General features: G+C 40.4%; 1 protein-coding gene across 5 annotated transcripts in view; it reads right to left on the reverse strand.

Annotated features, from left to right (window-relative positions):
- Window positions 1–17,500, reverse strand: part of LOC143029300 (uncharacterized) — a 203,612-nt gene that overhangs the window by 82,748 nt on the left and 103,364 nt on the right. For 4 of the 5 annotated variants that reach the window (XM_076192039.1, XM_076192045.1, XM_076192042.1 and 1 more), the window contains one exon: window positions 11,618–11,672. The exons of the other annotated variant lie outside the window; for it this stretch is intronic. The gene's annotated coding sequence lies outside the window, so the exon portion shown is untranslated. The remainder of the gene's footprint in view (window positions 1–11,617; window positions 11,673–17,500) is intronic. 5 annotated transcript variants of the gene reach the window in all.

A 17,500-nucleotide genomic window follows, 5' to 3' on the forward strand; every position in this document is an offset into this window, starting at 1 on the left:
CGACGGCGCTCTGGCTGCAACTGACGATGGGGTCGCACATTTGCCGGCAAATGCCGTAGAGGCCATCCGCATCGTTCGTACGCATCGGATTGAATGCTCTTTCGGGGATCCTCGTCGGCATTGCCGATGTCCGATGCGGTCAAATGTGCGCAGAACCATTTGAAATAATGTAAAGAATACTAAAATACGATGCGTAAGATGCGTGCCGTCCGTACGATGCGGACAAGTGTGCGCCTACCTTTACAGTGCAGTGATGTTGAAATTGTTTCAACCCTGAACGGTACTCGAACTCGGACCGCTGAATATATGAGAGAGAGAGAGAGAGAGAGAGAGAGAGAGAGAGAGAGAGAAAGAGAGAGAGAGAGTTTGTGTGTTTACTGTAGCTATCTAAATGAGCGTTACAGAAATGAAAATAAAAACTATCATGATGCCCCACTACTTTAGATTAGCTTAAACCTTACCTGCTTATAATACAACCACTTATAGATGTGGTCCTACAATGCGTTCTGAGCTGTGTTTATGTATACATTTAAATCTTCAAGTTTCTGAGGGTTTTTTGTAAATGTTTGCAAGTGTGTAATGATTATAATCTATTTTATATTATTTGTTTTTGTTTTGTTATCATTTGTTTGATTTTCATTTATTATCAGTTATATGTTAATTTATTATTATTTACTATTTACCTGTTTGTTTATTATTTAACTATACCTATGCATTTATTTATGTATTTTATTTGTTATGTACATTACTATAGTTTTTATTTATTAATTTATTATTATTGATTTTTTTTCGCATCCGACCAAGATATGGACCAAAAGGTCTCCTGTCGGCATGCTCCGCCTTTGTAATCCTTTGTGTGTGTGCATGCTCCTGTATGGTTACACAATTCTGTACGACACAGCAATTTGTTCTTTGTACAAGGCAATTTCTTCTTGGATGGTCCCTCCCCCTCGTCTTGCCACTTAGTTTTGCTTTTGTTTCGTAGTATACAGTTCCGTTATAGCCTTGAACTCAGGAATATCCATACGGTCGCTGCCATCAGTAAATTCCATTTGACACGGTCCCTGTTTCTATTGTATATTTTGCCCACATCCTTTTGCATTTCACATCCTAGTTGTGTTTCATTTATCTAATATATTTGCGCTATATCGTCCTATCACTCCTTTCTCCAGTGATGGCAGTTCGATTAGATCACAAAGGCTGAGATGGCCGGGGCACGTTGCCACGATGGATTGAAGGTGAAGAGGATGCACCAAACAGGAAAGAAGAACGCCTGGATGGCTGCGCAGAAGATGGAGAGAGCGATAAAAACAATCTAGATCTCATGAACACAAAGCCAGGGGAGTGCTGGGCGCAGGCACAGGGGGGGGGGGGGCAAAGAAGACGCCAGGTAGCAGAAACAAGAAACTGCATGAACATAAGAATGAAGGAGACTACAAGAGACCATAAGGCCTACACTAGGCAGCTCCGTGTGTCCACACTTTCACGAAGGAGCAAGCCCGTAGTCAGGGCTTTTAAACTATATCATCATCATTACTATCGCATGGGGTTCTACTTTTTAATATTTTTTCCTTCTACGGATAGTCTAAATGTACAGTTACACTAGTCAACGGATGGATTAGATTCCGTGCCTCGGGATGGATTTCGTCCAACGCTGGAGGATTTGGGTTGGAATCCAAGCCTAGGGGCGCCCAACGCAATACCGTTGTAGTCCACACCTTGGAAGATATCCGTGGAAAAGAAACTGAACATATATTGTATGTTAAAAATATTAACATTTGAATGATAAATATATATGTATATATATATATTATATACATTATATATATCTGTATATATATATATATATATATATATATATATATATATATATATATATATATATATATACACATATAGGAAGGTTTAATGTAGTAGCACATTTGTAAAATAAGACTTATTGACCCACTGTCGGAGAATGAGATAAGATGGACAGAAATTCTGTATATTTCGACCACTATCTGTGGTCCTCTTCAGCAGAATGATACATAGTGTGGAGTATGGGAGTATGTAAAGCTAAGAAGGGGTACATTTGGGGACATGGAAAAGGGGGGATTCAGGTTGTGTCCTTGATGAGTTCGGGGCTGAGGTTGGCCGATAGTGAGGTAAAGCCCGGATGCTTTAGAGATGGATTTTTTTAGTAGCCATCCAAGTTATGCAGTCTGGGAACCACTGCGCTTTGGAGGTATCAAAATTAGGTATATGCTTAATAAGGGAGGATTCTATCATTTTCCTCCGAAAGCTGCAGTGGGAGCTGAACGGATATTTGGGCCACGAAACTACAACCTAGGACATTTGGGCCAAGGTGACTAGGATATTTGGGACATGGGGTAAAAAAGTGACTACAAAACAATTTTGTTAATAATATAACTGTTTCATTCAATATCACAGCATAAATTGGGACATATATTTAAAGAAATCAAGTTAAAAAAATCACAGTAAAATGTACAAAATACACGAGTTGGAGTAACGACTCGCAGCGCAGCGATACTGAAATTATTTCAGCCCTGATCGGAATTTGAACCCGGACCGCCGTAGTGGCGGCCGCGACTACCACTGTGTGTCTGTGTGTGCACGTGTGTGTGTATGTGTGTATTTAAGATATGCAGAGATCGTCAAATATGCATTTTAGAGAGTTCGCGCGTCGTTCAAAGATATTTGGGATAAAATATTTGAGAAAGTGGCATAGGCATTCGTGCTGCCATTGAGATTGCTCGTTCTGGATAGAGGGTGGGACTTGCTGTAGCTCCTTTTTACGTGATTGGTGGGAATTTCCTTACAAGGTAAGGTTGTTCTTACGTGTGTAACCACTTACTGTAGGATGAACGAATGCAAAACTTGGGCTCCAAGCTTATCGACGAGTAGTGTAACCCTACCTTAACCGTTGTCCCATGTCTCTTGCAAGAGACCCAAGGTGTCACGTGAGCACTTGACGTCATGTCGCTTTCCTTTTGTCAACGGACACCGGACTGGCCCCCAAGTCACTCAAGGAAGAGACATTGCTATTGTCTGAGTAAGACTGTAAGGCAGTGTAGATGAGGTGTCCTGTGTGCTTATGGGGTCTGGAGCAATATGCGTACCAGTTATACATTACAATATATTTCTACTAGACCGTCTTGTATGAACATGTAATGTACAAATTATGGCGATATAAAGTATAATATTTGTTATCTAAGTTCATTATAAAATTGCTACACTTTTTATTAAGGTATCATGATTATAATAATTGTTTCTATATTTTCTTTGGACTTCTGGAGTGGAGGCTAATTACTATAATAATAATTTTATATATATATATATATATATATATATATATATATATATATATATATATATATATATATATATATATACACATACATATACCAAAGGCTTTTTCCCCCTTACACGGGGGGTAGCCAAAAAGAAAAAGGCATAGAAAACACTCCCACCCATTTCATTTCCCATATATTCCACTCCCCTCCACCCTCCTCCCTCCCTCCTATCTTGGCACCTCCTGGATGACGGGTCATCCCTGCATACTGTCCACTGCCCTGGTTCAGAAGCAGTGTCGCAAGACACAGCACATCCACAGCAAGGACGCTTCATAAATTCGGCGACCCCCCCCCTCTCCGTCCCCTCATGCAGGAAAGGAGAAGACGGGGAGAAATCCCTTCGGGCTGCGTCAAATTTTTCTCATACATACTTCCTCACCCCCCATCTCCCACCCACTCCCCCTCATGCATCACAGCCTCATCTATACACAACCCTTCTCCATTCACCCCTATCTTCTGTCCTCTCCCGTCCTTCCTTTACAGACATTCCTCTCTTTTGTAAAGCTCCTTTCACCCCATCCATCCATCTCATCCTAGGACGCCCCCTCATATTCACTCCTTCCACACTTCTTTTACTAATCTTTCTTCACTCATTCTTTTTCATGTGTCCAAACCATCCTAATATTCTTTCATCAACCCTATTTCCCATATATACACACACACACACGCACACACACACACACACACACACACACACACATATATATATATATATATATATATATATATATACATATATATACACGGACATATAATATATATGTATATAGTGAGTAATGGGTAACGACATACCACTTCAAAAAATAATTTATCAATTTTTTCATTAGTGATCACGTGACAATAACTCAAAGTTTGTTCCGGTTAGCGCCAGGCAGTTTCATTCAACCGACGAGGGCCTCCAGTACCTATCGTGTAAGGCGTTATCATACTGGACTATTTTTCCTCCGACTGATGGAGTAGATTTTCAGCCCGCAGCTTTTGGGAAGGAATCTATGCTGGCAAAAAAAAAAAAAAAAAAAAAAAAAAAAAAAAAAAAAAAAAAAAAAAAAAAAAAAAAAAAAAAAAAAAAAAAAAAAAAAAAAAAAAAAAAAAAAAAAAAAAAAAAATCTCCCATCAAATCAAATGGCATTCTATGTAAATTGAGAAAACAAAATCGTTTGCCATAGTGTTTTTACGACGGAAAATGTTCTGGAGGTGGGAGGTATCGCCGATTAATCGGAAGTCGGAGGAAAACAGCCCAGTGTGATACTCCTCTGGCGTCTGGTCCAATGATGACCTAATGATGACACGAAGCACTCTAACACTTCCTTTGCAACGGCGACCCTGTCAATAACGTAAAATAACGGTTTTAACAGCTGTGGTAACGGTGTAACGGTTTAAGCTATTGTATTACTGTATAATTCTAAGATTATTACTGATGCACTCATTAAAAAATGTTGCAAAGGTTACATTTGGACTATTTCACTTGGTATAACTGTTGCATTGTATTGCAACCCCGTCACGACCGTGGGGGAAGAGTAAATCAGAAATAAAGAAAACAGACCGGTGGCAGCAAGAATAAGTTATGAATAAATAAATAAACAAATAAATTAATAAATTTACATCCGGTACGAACGAGTTAGGGCATACACCCAGCAACACTATGTAATCATTTATTCTATACATAGTTCACGCGTCATCCAACCATGTCGCCAAAGCTCTTCACGTCATGCCGCTTTGCATTTGGCAACGAATTCCTGCGCCTCCTCTTCGAAGGAAAAATAGACTGAAAATAAGAGGGAGAAGAAGACGAAGACGAAAGAAAAATATTATCATTCCCCAAACAAAAGGGGACGGATGTTGTCTATGCAAGTACACAAGCAAGGTGTTTTACCGATATCTTGAAAAAAATATGCACGCACACAAATTTTATTGTAATGTCTGCCGCCAAGGTATACAGACTCCATCAGCGAACAAGGTTACCCGCTCAAGGTGGCGGCACACTAGGCTAGCACGCTACTTGATATTGCTACTTCGTCTGAGTAGAAACGACTTCGGTTACACTATTGTAGACTTCCGTAAGAAAAGAACATCTCAACAAAGTGTCTAACAGTCGTATTTTAGGTTTAACTTCTCTTAGTTCGTCATTCAGCTTCTCATTATATGACGCGAGAGTAATTTGACATTTGGAAAAATAAAAAACAAAAGATCGCAACTGAAGTCGTTTCTACTCTAACGAAGTAGCAAAAGCAAGTAGCATGCTAACGAGAAATGCCTAGTGTGCCGCCACCTTACAACAAAAGTCACCTTCACGTAGGAAGTGAATCGGCCTGAAAGCCACTTGTGACACGGCTGACGAAGCAAGACGAATCTTGAATGGGAAAGAACTGCCCTTGGTGTGGGGATGGAGTGTCCTCAGAAAGACAAGAGTCGTACTATATCTTTGCAGCACTCCACCCCCCCCCCCGCACAATACATGCACACACTCCCGCCGCCCCCATTCCAAGCAGCGGGAATCGAGCCTGCGAATGCCGGGCCATTATCTAAACGCCCTCCCTATATCGACTGAGCTACGAGTCGCCCCTCTATATTTATAGCCCGGTCGATCCGGGGTCGAGCTGCCCGGACGTCGAGCCCAGGAGGTTGGGGCGGGCAGGGTCGGGGGGGAGGGGGAAGGGGAGGGAGGGAGGGGGAAGGGGAGGGAGGGGGAAGGGGAGGGAGGGAGGGGGAAGGGGAGGGAGAGGAGAGGGGGAAGGGGAGGGAGGGAGGAGGGGGAAGGGGAGGGAGGGAGGAGGGGGAAGGAGAGGGAGGGAGGGGGAGGGAGAGAGGGGGAAGGTGAGGGAGGGAGGGAGGGAGGGGAAGGGGAGGGTGGGGGAGGGGGAGGGAGGGGAGGGAGGGAGGGAGGGAGGGAGGGAGGGAGGGAAGGAAGGAGGGGGAGAACAAACACGGGGGGTGGGGAGTGCGTTTGCATACGCACTTACGTAATTGCCCTCCCCACCCTTCCCCCACGCACGCAAACGCGAAAAGTCGCATTTGCAACTTCCTTCCCAGTGGTGAAAGGAGTGTTCATGTTTTGAATCTGCCTCCGCTCCAGGATGTTTTATTCAGCTGAGCGTGACTCCCGTCCCTTTGGATAGTGATAAAGGGATTTAATCAATCACGATGAGCCCTTTTCGTAGCGAAGTGGATCAACTCCAGTCTCAATTGTCATTTTTGCTCGGTACGATTATCACTCAACAATGATCGTCAAAAGATTGTCTAGAGCACCAATTCTTTGTTTTTGAATGCTTGGGCTGTTTAGCTTCGAGCTGCAAAGTACGAGGTTGATCATTTGAATTGAACCTACCAACGCGATTTACATGATACCAGGTAGGATGCGCGTCACTGTGGTAGGCTAATTACAATTGCACCGAGCAAAACGTACCTGGATAATGGAAGGAAGTTAACCCCATCGTTCCGAGGGGCAGAATGTAAAAAACGAGAATGGTCCATTCTGAAAAGGCATTTAGTAAACAAAGTTAAAAATGAACGAACCAGCTCCCAAAATCGCCCTATTAACTACCACTGGACACCAAACCAAAGTCCTCGGACTTCGTGGGCAAGTAGACGTCACCAGTACTTACTGTAACCGATGGAGCACGTAGTGGTGACGCCGATGACAGATACGCAGACGCCTCCCCCCCAAAAAAAAAAAAAAAAAAAAAAAAAATCAATAAATAAAAAATAAAGAGGTTTTCCTAAGCTGAATAGATCTGTCTGACGACATGGTATATCATATCACATGTGCACAACAATTATGTGCATACATCATCAAAGGGTTAAAGGATTCTTAAACCTGGGACGAAGATTTTTAATAAGTTTCTCTCACACGTAGTACACTGCTGTGGACCGTTGGCCTCCAATCTTCTCTCGTATAAGAGGAACCCCCGCCGTCACAACCCCTACCTATGACTGCAGCTGGTCCTAGCTGCCTAAACATACAAGGCAAAGGTGGTGTCCCTCGTCCTTTATTTCATATACGAGGTATTCCAGGTTCCTCTATTTATAGAACACTTACGACCATTCACCCCAGGCTATCCGGACACATGGAGTAAATGTGTGTGTCGATAGGTGCAGCAGCGATTCCAAATGTTGGCTTATTTCTCTTTCTCTCGTGTATGTATGTATGTGTATATAATATATACATGTGTATATATATATATATATATATGGTGTAGGAAACACAGGAGTCTTGGTCTTGAGTTTATTCCTGACTAGTTTCGCAGGTATGCTTTTTCAAAGGAATGGTGTACAAACAGGCTGTGGGCATTTTATACATGGGGTGGACCTCACTACCTCCCCGTGTTACCATAGTTGGTGACAAGTGTGAACGTTACATATTCATTGTGGTAAATAATAATGATAAAGTTCAACAAGTAGTAAATGTGATAACAACACGAATAATAACATTGAAAATATTAATAGTAATTGTAGCAGTGATACCAGTATAAAAATAGTAGTAAAAATAATAATAATAATAACAACAACAACAACAATAATAATAATAATGAAAATTCTAAATGATTTTATAATAACAATAATAACAATAACATTAATAATGACCATAGTAATAATAATAACAATAATAATGTTGAAAATAAATAGCGATTAATAATATTACAAAATAATAACCATGATAAAAAAGAAGAGAATAGTAAGGATAATGACGAAAATATTAAGTGGTGAAGAAACAAAGTAGAAATAATGGAGGATGCGTGAATTGGACGCATGTAAAATAAAGTATGGTAGCATGGTATAAGAAGGAACGTCAAAGTAAAAGGAAGAAAGCTGGAAAGGGTAGGCAGACGTGGAAAATTGGTATCTATTTAGAGTCAGGGGGATCTGGGAAGCCATTCTTGGAGGGCAAGTGTCGCGGTAGACTTTGTCCATTTTAAGTCACCAGTTCTCTTGTTTGTGTTTTTGTGGTTGGCAATGTAAAGTGATTCAATTATTTTCCGTTGTTTCTTGTGTAGTCCTTTGGCTAGAATGGTGGATCCCTCCCAGTTTGGTAGGTGTCCCTCTGTGTCTATGTGGTTAACTAGAGCGTTTGTTTCTCGGTGGTGTCTAATGTCCGCTTTGTGTTCCCTGAGTCTGTTGTTAAGTCCTCTGTATGTCTCTCCGTAGTATGCATAGTCGCATCCGTTGCAGGGAATTTTGTATACGATGCTATTGTCACGGTTCATCTTGGTACTGTTTGTGATCAAGTGTCTTATTTTCTTCCCTATGTCATTTACTATGATAAGTCCTGTCTGTCTCAACGTTTTGGAAAGCATGTGAGAGAGGCCAGAGTTAGGAACCACAAGATATCGTAAATCTGTCCTCTCTTCACTTTCTTTCCTCTGTCTGATTTTAATGGCTTTCTGTAGTGACGTCCCTAACATGCCCTCTGGTTACCTTAGGTTCCTGAATGCAGCGGTTGTGTATTCAATTTCCTCTTGTAAATACTCTTCGCTGCATATTCTAAGAGCCCTAAGGTAAAACCCAATGATAACTCCTGATTTGGTCTTTTCGTCATGTGCGCTAAAATAGTGGATGAAGTCGTCTTTGTCGGTTTACGGTATACCTTGAACCTAGCGCTGTCGTCCGATCTGATGACGACAGTGTCTAGGAAAGGTAGGGAACCGTTGGTTTCTTCCTCTACTGTGAATTTGATTCTTTGGTCTACGTTATTCAGTTGTTCCAGTAGGTTTCTTGTGTTCTTTGTTTTGTGTGTAATGAAGAGGATGTCGTCAACATAACGGTACCACTTGGAGTTATTTGGGATATGAATAAAATGATCCTTTTCCAGTGTTTCCATGTAGAGAGATGCTGCCACCGCACTCAATGGAGACCCCATTGGAAGCCCTTCATGCTGTTTATATTCTTGATTGTTAAAAATAAATTAACCAAATTTCATGCATTTTTCTATTATTGTTATCATTATTTATTATTATTATTATTATTATTATTATTATCATAAAATTATTTTAAATTTTCATTATCATCATTATTGTTATTATTATTATTGTTATTATTATTTTATTACTATATATACATATACATATATATATACATTATATATATATATGTATATATATGTGTATATATATATGTATATATATGTGTGTATATATATATATATATATATATATTATATATATTTCACTGGTATCACTGCTACAATTACTATTAATATTTTCATTTTTATTATTCGTGTTGTTATCACATTTACCACTTGTTAAACTTTATCATTATTATCATATTTGCCACAATGAATATGTAACGTTCACACTTGTCACCAACTATGGTAACACGGGGAGGTAGTGAGGTCCACCCCATGTATAAAATGCCCACAGTCTGTTTGTACACCATTCCTTTGAAAAAGCATACCTGCGAAACTAGTCAGGAATAAACTCAAGACCATGACTCCTGTGTTTCCCACTATCGCTTACGTCAACCTGTCAGAATGTCTCAGCATATATATATATATATATATATATATATATATATATATATATATATATATATACATATGTGTGTGTGTGTGTGTGTGTGTGTGTATGTGTGTGTGTGTATGTATGTATACACGCGCGCGAGTATATTCATTCCAATCGTGACCTCGGCTGTGATGATCAATCAAGAACAATCTAACCACTTGAGAATTTATTGATATATTAAATACTAGTCGAATTCACCTTTCCACAGACGGGGCCGCAGCAGGCCCCCGGCCTACTTCATGTTCTTGATCGATCAAGATTTCTACCCACACTTCCCTTAGCTGATTAATACCACCGTGATGCATTTGCAAGAACAGTGCATCCTAATGCATCAAATAAATAGAACAGGTTCATTATTAACCACACACACACATCCCTGGTTTTAACGGAAAAAAGGGGGAAACATCGGCCTGATAATGTCGACTGATCCACAGCTGCCGACAATAAGTTTGCTGCGGCTAATATCAACAAGTACAATACGTAAGGATCGAATTGCATTAGGATCGAATTTTGGAGGAATCTTGGTTTATTTGTGTACGATTGCAAGTGGATAGTGAAAAGGATCTCGGGGTAATTATCAGTAACGATCTCAAATCATCTAAGCAGTGTATTTCAGCTTCTGAGAAAGCAAATAACATTCTAGGACTGATTGCGCGATCTTTTGACTTCAAAAGGCATTGACAGATTGGAAAAAGTACAACGGCGAGCCACAAAACGATTCCAAATATCAAAAATAAATCATACGAAAATCGCCTAAAACATATGAATCTGTTTTTCTTAAAAAAAAAAAAAAAAAAAAAAAAAAAAAAATAGCCTCAAAGGTGACTTGATACATGCCTTTAAGATTCTAAAGGGGATTGACATCAAGTGACAAAAATTTTACACTGAATGAGAAGCCGACAAGAAACAATGGTCTCAAACAGTCAGGAAATAGATTTAATTTGGAAGTGGGTAGAAACAACTTCGCCAACCGTGTAGTTAATGAATGGAATAAACTTCCTGCAGAGGCAGTGCAATGTAGTTCGGTTCGAGGCTTTAAGATTCGTTTAGATAAACATCTAAGCAAGATGCTGTAATGACTGCATTGAACAAGTGCCAAACGATTATCTTCAGTTTAGAGAAACCACCAAAAAATTAAAGAGGTAAAAATATATACATATAACAAAAGGCCCTTTTCCCTTACAAGGGGGTCTTAACCACCCATTCAGGTCCCACACCCCTTCAAATATCTATTTGTTATCCTTTGTATCTCCTTGCGAATGAAGGGCCACCCCTGTCTCCTGCCCACTGCTGGAGTCAAAAGCAATGCAGCAAGACGCAGCACCACCTCTGTTCGACAGCCGAAGTTGGTTTCCCCCAACCGATTCATCCCATGGCGAACCCTCCCCCGCCTTTTACTCCAGAAATTACAGAATGTTCAGAACAATATAATAAAATATGCTGAGGACCAACTTCAGCATGAATGGGACTCATGAACACCCTCGGAAGGGGTTTATCAGCACAACGAAATCGCTTGGCACTAGCCAGAATAAATATCTAAATTGCACCAGAGGGTCTATGACAGCGTTTCCCAACCTCTTCCGACCCTAGGGGCACCCCTTGCAGTCAGGTCTAAGCAGTCCAGCCAACCCTAACTAATATATTATTACTAGAAGGGTAAAGGAAAGTGTAGTATGTATGCCTCGCTTCTCAGCACCCCCTAGAATTGATTTCAGCATCCCAGGTCGGGGAAACGTTGGAGAAGAAATAGATAGCTTTGCTTCTACTTACCAAAAAGACACTCAGGCCGCTGGCGACGCAAAAACCGACCGCGTGGTCTCCTTCCCTGCAAAAACAAAATTATACATTTTTGGTCTCATTTCATGATATGGTGGGGAGAGCCGAAAAAAATGTTATAATGCGTGGATCTTGTGTTTCATGTGTGCGTGTGTGAAAGTGAAGTGAGGAGAAAGGAAAAAGAATGAGAGAAGGAGATGAAGGAGATAACTGGGAAAGAAATCAATAGGAGTAAGGGGTGGAATAACGGGGAGTAAAGGAGAGATGGGGATGGGAAAGGGACTGGGGAAAGGAGAGAAGAAAGAAGGGAAACGGAGGGGAGATGGGGAGGTAGTGCAAGAGGAAGAGAATGGAAAGAAGCAGTGACAGGGGAGGGAAGATAAGGGATAGGAAGGGGAGGGGAAGAGTGAGAATGGAGAGGAAAGAAGAGGACAAGGGTAAGAAGAAGAGGGGAGGGATGAAGGGAAGGGGTAGGAAAGGGAGGGGAATCAGTGAGAGGGGATGGGAGGGGCGAAGACAAGGTGCAAAATGGGCAGGGGAAAGATATAGGGGAAGGGAAGGAAGGGGGAAAGGGAAAGGTAGTGGAGAAGAGGAAGCGGGAAGGACGAGAGGGGAAGAGGGAGGACGGGGTGGGGTTGGTGGAAGTGGGAGGGAGGTGACTTCGGAGCAAAACAGGTAATGATGGCGTGAAGGGAGCGGAGCGTGTCGAAGTTCACTTGATCATGCAACGGCACCCAACGTTGTCCTAATGAGACAAGAACACAATCGAGGAGCGAACATGAAAAATATGGCAACAGCTTTCTCTCTCTCTCTATCTCATTCTACCAACGAAATCCTTGGGTGGTACAGCCCCCCCCCCCCACCACCACCACCACAAGGGGCCAGGACTTCATAGGTTGCAGTTCGAAGACTAGTCCTCGTACACCACGTCCTACACTAAGAACTTCTGAGCGACTTATCTGCCAATATCTCTTCATTTAACGGATTCGTTTTAACTGAACTACTTAATGGGTTAGAGAAGCAGTTTTTTTTTTATTAACTTCCCCACCAGAGCTGGGCTAGACCATAGCTGTGCGGCAGTGTGCCTCCAAGATAAGCTTACTCAGTCAATATAGGGTCAAGGTAGGTCACTACAAATCATTTTGACTCGTCAATGCACTGATTGGGTGCTCGAAGTTGTGCTTACGTAAGCACAACAAATGTAAACAACTCCCCCTAAGCAGACAGTGACGACATGGCTAGGGCTAATAGTAATAGTAACAGTAACGACAATAGGCGTTGTAATAGTGTTACCACAACTCCACATTTGAAAAAAAAAATCACTTGATGACAACGTTACAATGCTCGACAAAAGATAAAATATACAAATAAAACCTAAATGGATGAAATGAAATACGAGAAAATAATAAATGATGTACAAAAATAGGGGAGGGGTTCTTCCAATACATCAATACATGCATCTGCTTCCAGACTTTAACGATTAGAGAGATATTGAAAACAAACCCAAGGACGGAACGACGCACACGCTTGGCACGTGTGGTCGAGTCATTTGAGATCTGGATTAGTCTACACTTGCTAACGAAGGGCTAAAGTTAAGTCACCGTGCAGTGCACAACCACAACCCTCGTGAGGATCCCCAGGGGAGGAACTTGGACAAAGAGATTTATGGATTGACTCGAAGATCGTTGACAGTTCCTGTGGGTCTCCACTCAGGAAAGCTCAGAAGAACAATTATTGTTATCATTATCATTATTCTATCTATATAGCAAGGGCCTCTTCCCCCTTATAAAGGAGGTAGCCAACTCAAAAGGCAAGTACCCACTCCCATCCACCACACTTTTTTCCTCTTATTTTAGCTCCTCATGGATGAGGGGTCATTTCTATATCACACCCACTGGCCTGGATCAGAAGCAATGCAGCAAGACTTATCATTATCATTATAATTATGATTTTCCTAAGGCTGGGGGCGAATTCTCGTCTACCACCCAACCAGTCATGTTTGACTGGATAAAGAAGACGAACAAAAATGTCCGTCCACAATGTTTTCCCCCTTTTGGGATGTTTTTCGTTACCAAAATCACGAGAACGACTCCAAGGTCTAAATATACAGGTCAGACCGTTTGAATTCTTCTGCGCAGCTTCTGACGTCATTAGGCTGGGTCCATTTTCTCTTTGTGAAACACTGAAGAAAACTGTGAAACGCCAAGGAAGACAGGAACTATAATATTTTATATATTATATATATATATATATTATATCATATATATTATATATTCATATATATAGACAGGAACTATAATATTTTATATATATTTATATATATATTTTATATAATATTTGTCAGAATATAACTAATTGCGTGGAGCGGTGCGAGCGAAGGCAACAACCTACCCGAACGACGAACCAGCTTCAACTGACAGCTATAGGACCCGTGAACCCCACTTTGAACAGCCAGGTGACGCTCACGGGCCCGCTGCGCCAACTCCCTCGAAATTCGGTCGGAAGTGGTTAGACCTGTTATTCCTTAGATCTTGAACGACTCTACACGGTATTCGGTGACTGTCACTTCCCCGAGCGCAAAGCTAAAAGGTTCGGCTGCATGTAAGCGCCTCTTGGAGTAGCATTTATTTTCAGCATTGTTAGAGCAAGAGAGATCAAAAGAGAATTTATATAGTTTAACCAAAATATTATGTCTCTAATTCCTCCGGTAGTGACGTCCTCATATGCAGTAATTCTTCCATCTACCACCAGATGGCTTCATTTGACGGAGAGGAGGGAACACTCAACACCAGCCCCACGCCCCGTCTCACTACCCGATCCACTGAGTCAAAACTCAATTAACCTTCTTGATGAGAGTCAAAATAAACATACAAAGCATCGCAAACTCTCAAACGCGTTCAGCTAATTATAATTAGGGTGAGCTAGTTATGCTAACTAGCTAACTAACAACCCTAGCACTCTGAGTGTTGTGGGTGGGATGGGGGCTCCATTGCTGAAAAAAATCAACTGGCGGCAGTCGGAAGAAATATATATGAGGCATCGCCCCGTCCCAATCGAGCTTAAGTGATCCTACATTTAAGATCAGTAATAAATTCTAATAAGATTTGTCAAGAAAATGACACGAGGAATTATAGTTGCAAATCAAGAAATTTAGTCATCAATTCTAATAAGTTACTGGAGAGTGAACTTCTTTCAAGAAATACTAAAACATGAATATATAACTCGACTCCATCACCTATTCTGAATTTATGGCGGCAAAGTAGGACCCAAGAATGCAGAGCTTAATGACAGGTTCCCAATGAAGAATATGTGGCTTATACTGGACGCCTTGAAGAAGAGAAAGAGAGAGGGGGGGGGAGAGAAATAGAGAGATAAATAGACAGGAGGATATATATATATATATATATATATATATATATATATATATATATATATATATATATATATATATATATATATGAAAAAGGTGGAAAAAGAGTCACGGGTCTCGTTCCGAGTTTATTCCTGACCGGTTTCGCTCGTAGCTTCTTCAGACGAATGTTACTCTGAGAATAAAGCTGGCAGTATACATAGTTGGACTCCGCGTTCCCTCTTAGTGGGGGTCCGTTGGAGTTTACAATGAATTGTTGTGTGAGTGCAGAAACAGTATGTGTGAGGTGTTGATCTATAATGTGTCGTAATGTTACAATTTATAATTTCATGAGTATGATATGACTTGTGTTAAACCAATAAACCATGATGTGAAATGTAATTCAAACTAACAAACCAGAAATCAAACAGTTGTATGTGTGGGAATAGAGTGTCTGAGGTGTCCTAAAATGTAGCGAATGTCACATTTTATGATAATATGAGTATAGCGTGATTATGTTGTGAGAAGAAACACATATTAACGGAACAGAAATTGTTAAACATTTATATGTGATACAAATTAAATTTGAACAAAAGAGGGGAAGGATGGAAAAATTAAATAAATTAAATAAAAATGTGGCGAAATGTCACGTTTTATGATAATATGAGTATAGTGTGACCATGTTATGAAAAGAAACTCACATTAACAGAACATAAATTAAACATTGTGATATAAATTAATGTGACTTGAACAAAAGAGGGGAAATATGGAATAAATCAAATGAATTAAATCAAACTAGGATGAAACCTCATGATATGTTGGCGCTGTGTTGGGACAATTTCTCACTGTTGCATAGTTAGCTGTATATTTTGTCCATTTTATGTTCCCCACTTTCTGATTAATGTTAGAGCTGGTGGTTATGTACAAGGCTTCGATAACTTTCCTCTGTCCTTTTCTCAGTCCTTTTCGTATTACTTCTGCTTGTTGCCAGTCGGGTAGGTGGCCTTCTTGTTCCATATGATTCACCATCGCGTTAGGTAGTCGGTGGTATCGAAGGTCTGCTTTGTGTTCCCTGATCCTGATTTCTAGACCTCTGTACCTCTCTCCGTAATATGATTTTCACAACCACCACATGGGATCTTGTAGATGCTGCTGAGGTTACTTGATGTGCTTGTCACAATGTCTCAACATATATATATATATATATATATATATATATATATATATATATATGTGTGTGTGTGTGTGTATATATATATTGTGTGTATATATATACATATATAATATACATATATATATGTATATATATACATATATATATATATATAATATATATATATATATATGTATATATATACATATATATATATATATATATATTATGTATAAGTATACATATATATATATATATATATATTATGTATATACATACATACATACATATATATATATATAATATATATATATATATATATATATATACATATATAGAGAGAGAGGGAGAGAGAGAGGGAGAGAGAGAGAGAGGAGGGAGGGAGGGAGGGAGAGAAAGGTTGTAGGACAGGGAAAGAAATAAGAAAGAAAATATAGAGGGTAAGGGAGAGAGAAAGAAAGACAATAGAGAGAGATACGGGGGAGTTCTATGACAGGGAAGGAGGTGGAGATAGGCTAAGGCAGAGAGAAAGAAAGAGGAGGGGTGAAGGACAGGAGAGGAAATGTGAAAGAAAAAAAAAGAGAGAGAGAGAGAGAGAGAGAGAGAGAGAGAGAGAGAGAGAGAGAGAGAGAGAGAAAAGGGGGGGGAGAGGAAGAACCAGGAGTGATACGAGAGACAGCTGAAGGTGGATAAAAGGTGACTCCTCCACCCACCCACAAAGACTGGCTGATTGATCGACAGACATGCATAAATGGAGGCAGGGCCAGACCGGATTGCATTAATTCATTTGGGGGTCGCGGCCACGCACGCACGCACACACACAATTATTTTTTTTATTTTACCAATCTTTCTCTTACACATACACACATATAAACAAATAAGTTCGAATGTGTGCATGTGCATGTGTGTGTGTGTGTGTGTGTGTGTGAAGTAACAACCTTACCCATATATCGGGCATTATATGAACTTTGAATTGCCACCTGGAAAATTAATAACGTGATCCAAGGCCATGGTGAATCACGCGCGCGAGCACACACACACATACACATACACACACACACACACACTCACACACGCGCGCGCATTTTTCTCCCTGCCAGGCAATTCTATTCTTGTAATGGTAAAACACTTTATCAATTCAACGAAACAAGACGTGGGGACCTTTGCAGCATTCACCCTGCGATTTCATTCAGTTGAAGGAGGACCCCGTCTCTACCTGAAGGGTGAATTCTAACCCCCTCCCCCTGAAGGCATCACAAAGGAAGAGGTAGCCGACAGGAGACCTTTTGGTCCATAACTAGGTCGGATGCGAAAACATAACAAATGAATAAATAAACCAATAAAATAAATAGATAACGATAAACAATGAAATATA

This window comes from Oratosquilla oratoria, chromosome 10 (genome assembly GCF_046742065.1).
Source record: "Oratosquilla oratoria isolate Oo_2021 chromosome 10, ASM4674206v1, whole genome shotgun sequence".
Lineage (NCBI taxonomy): Eukaryota > Metazoa > Arthropoda > Malacostraca > Stomatopoda > Squillidae > Oratosquilla > Oratosquilla oratoria.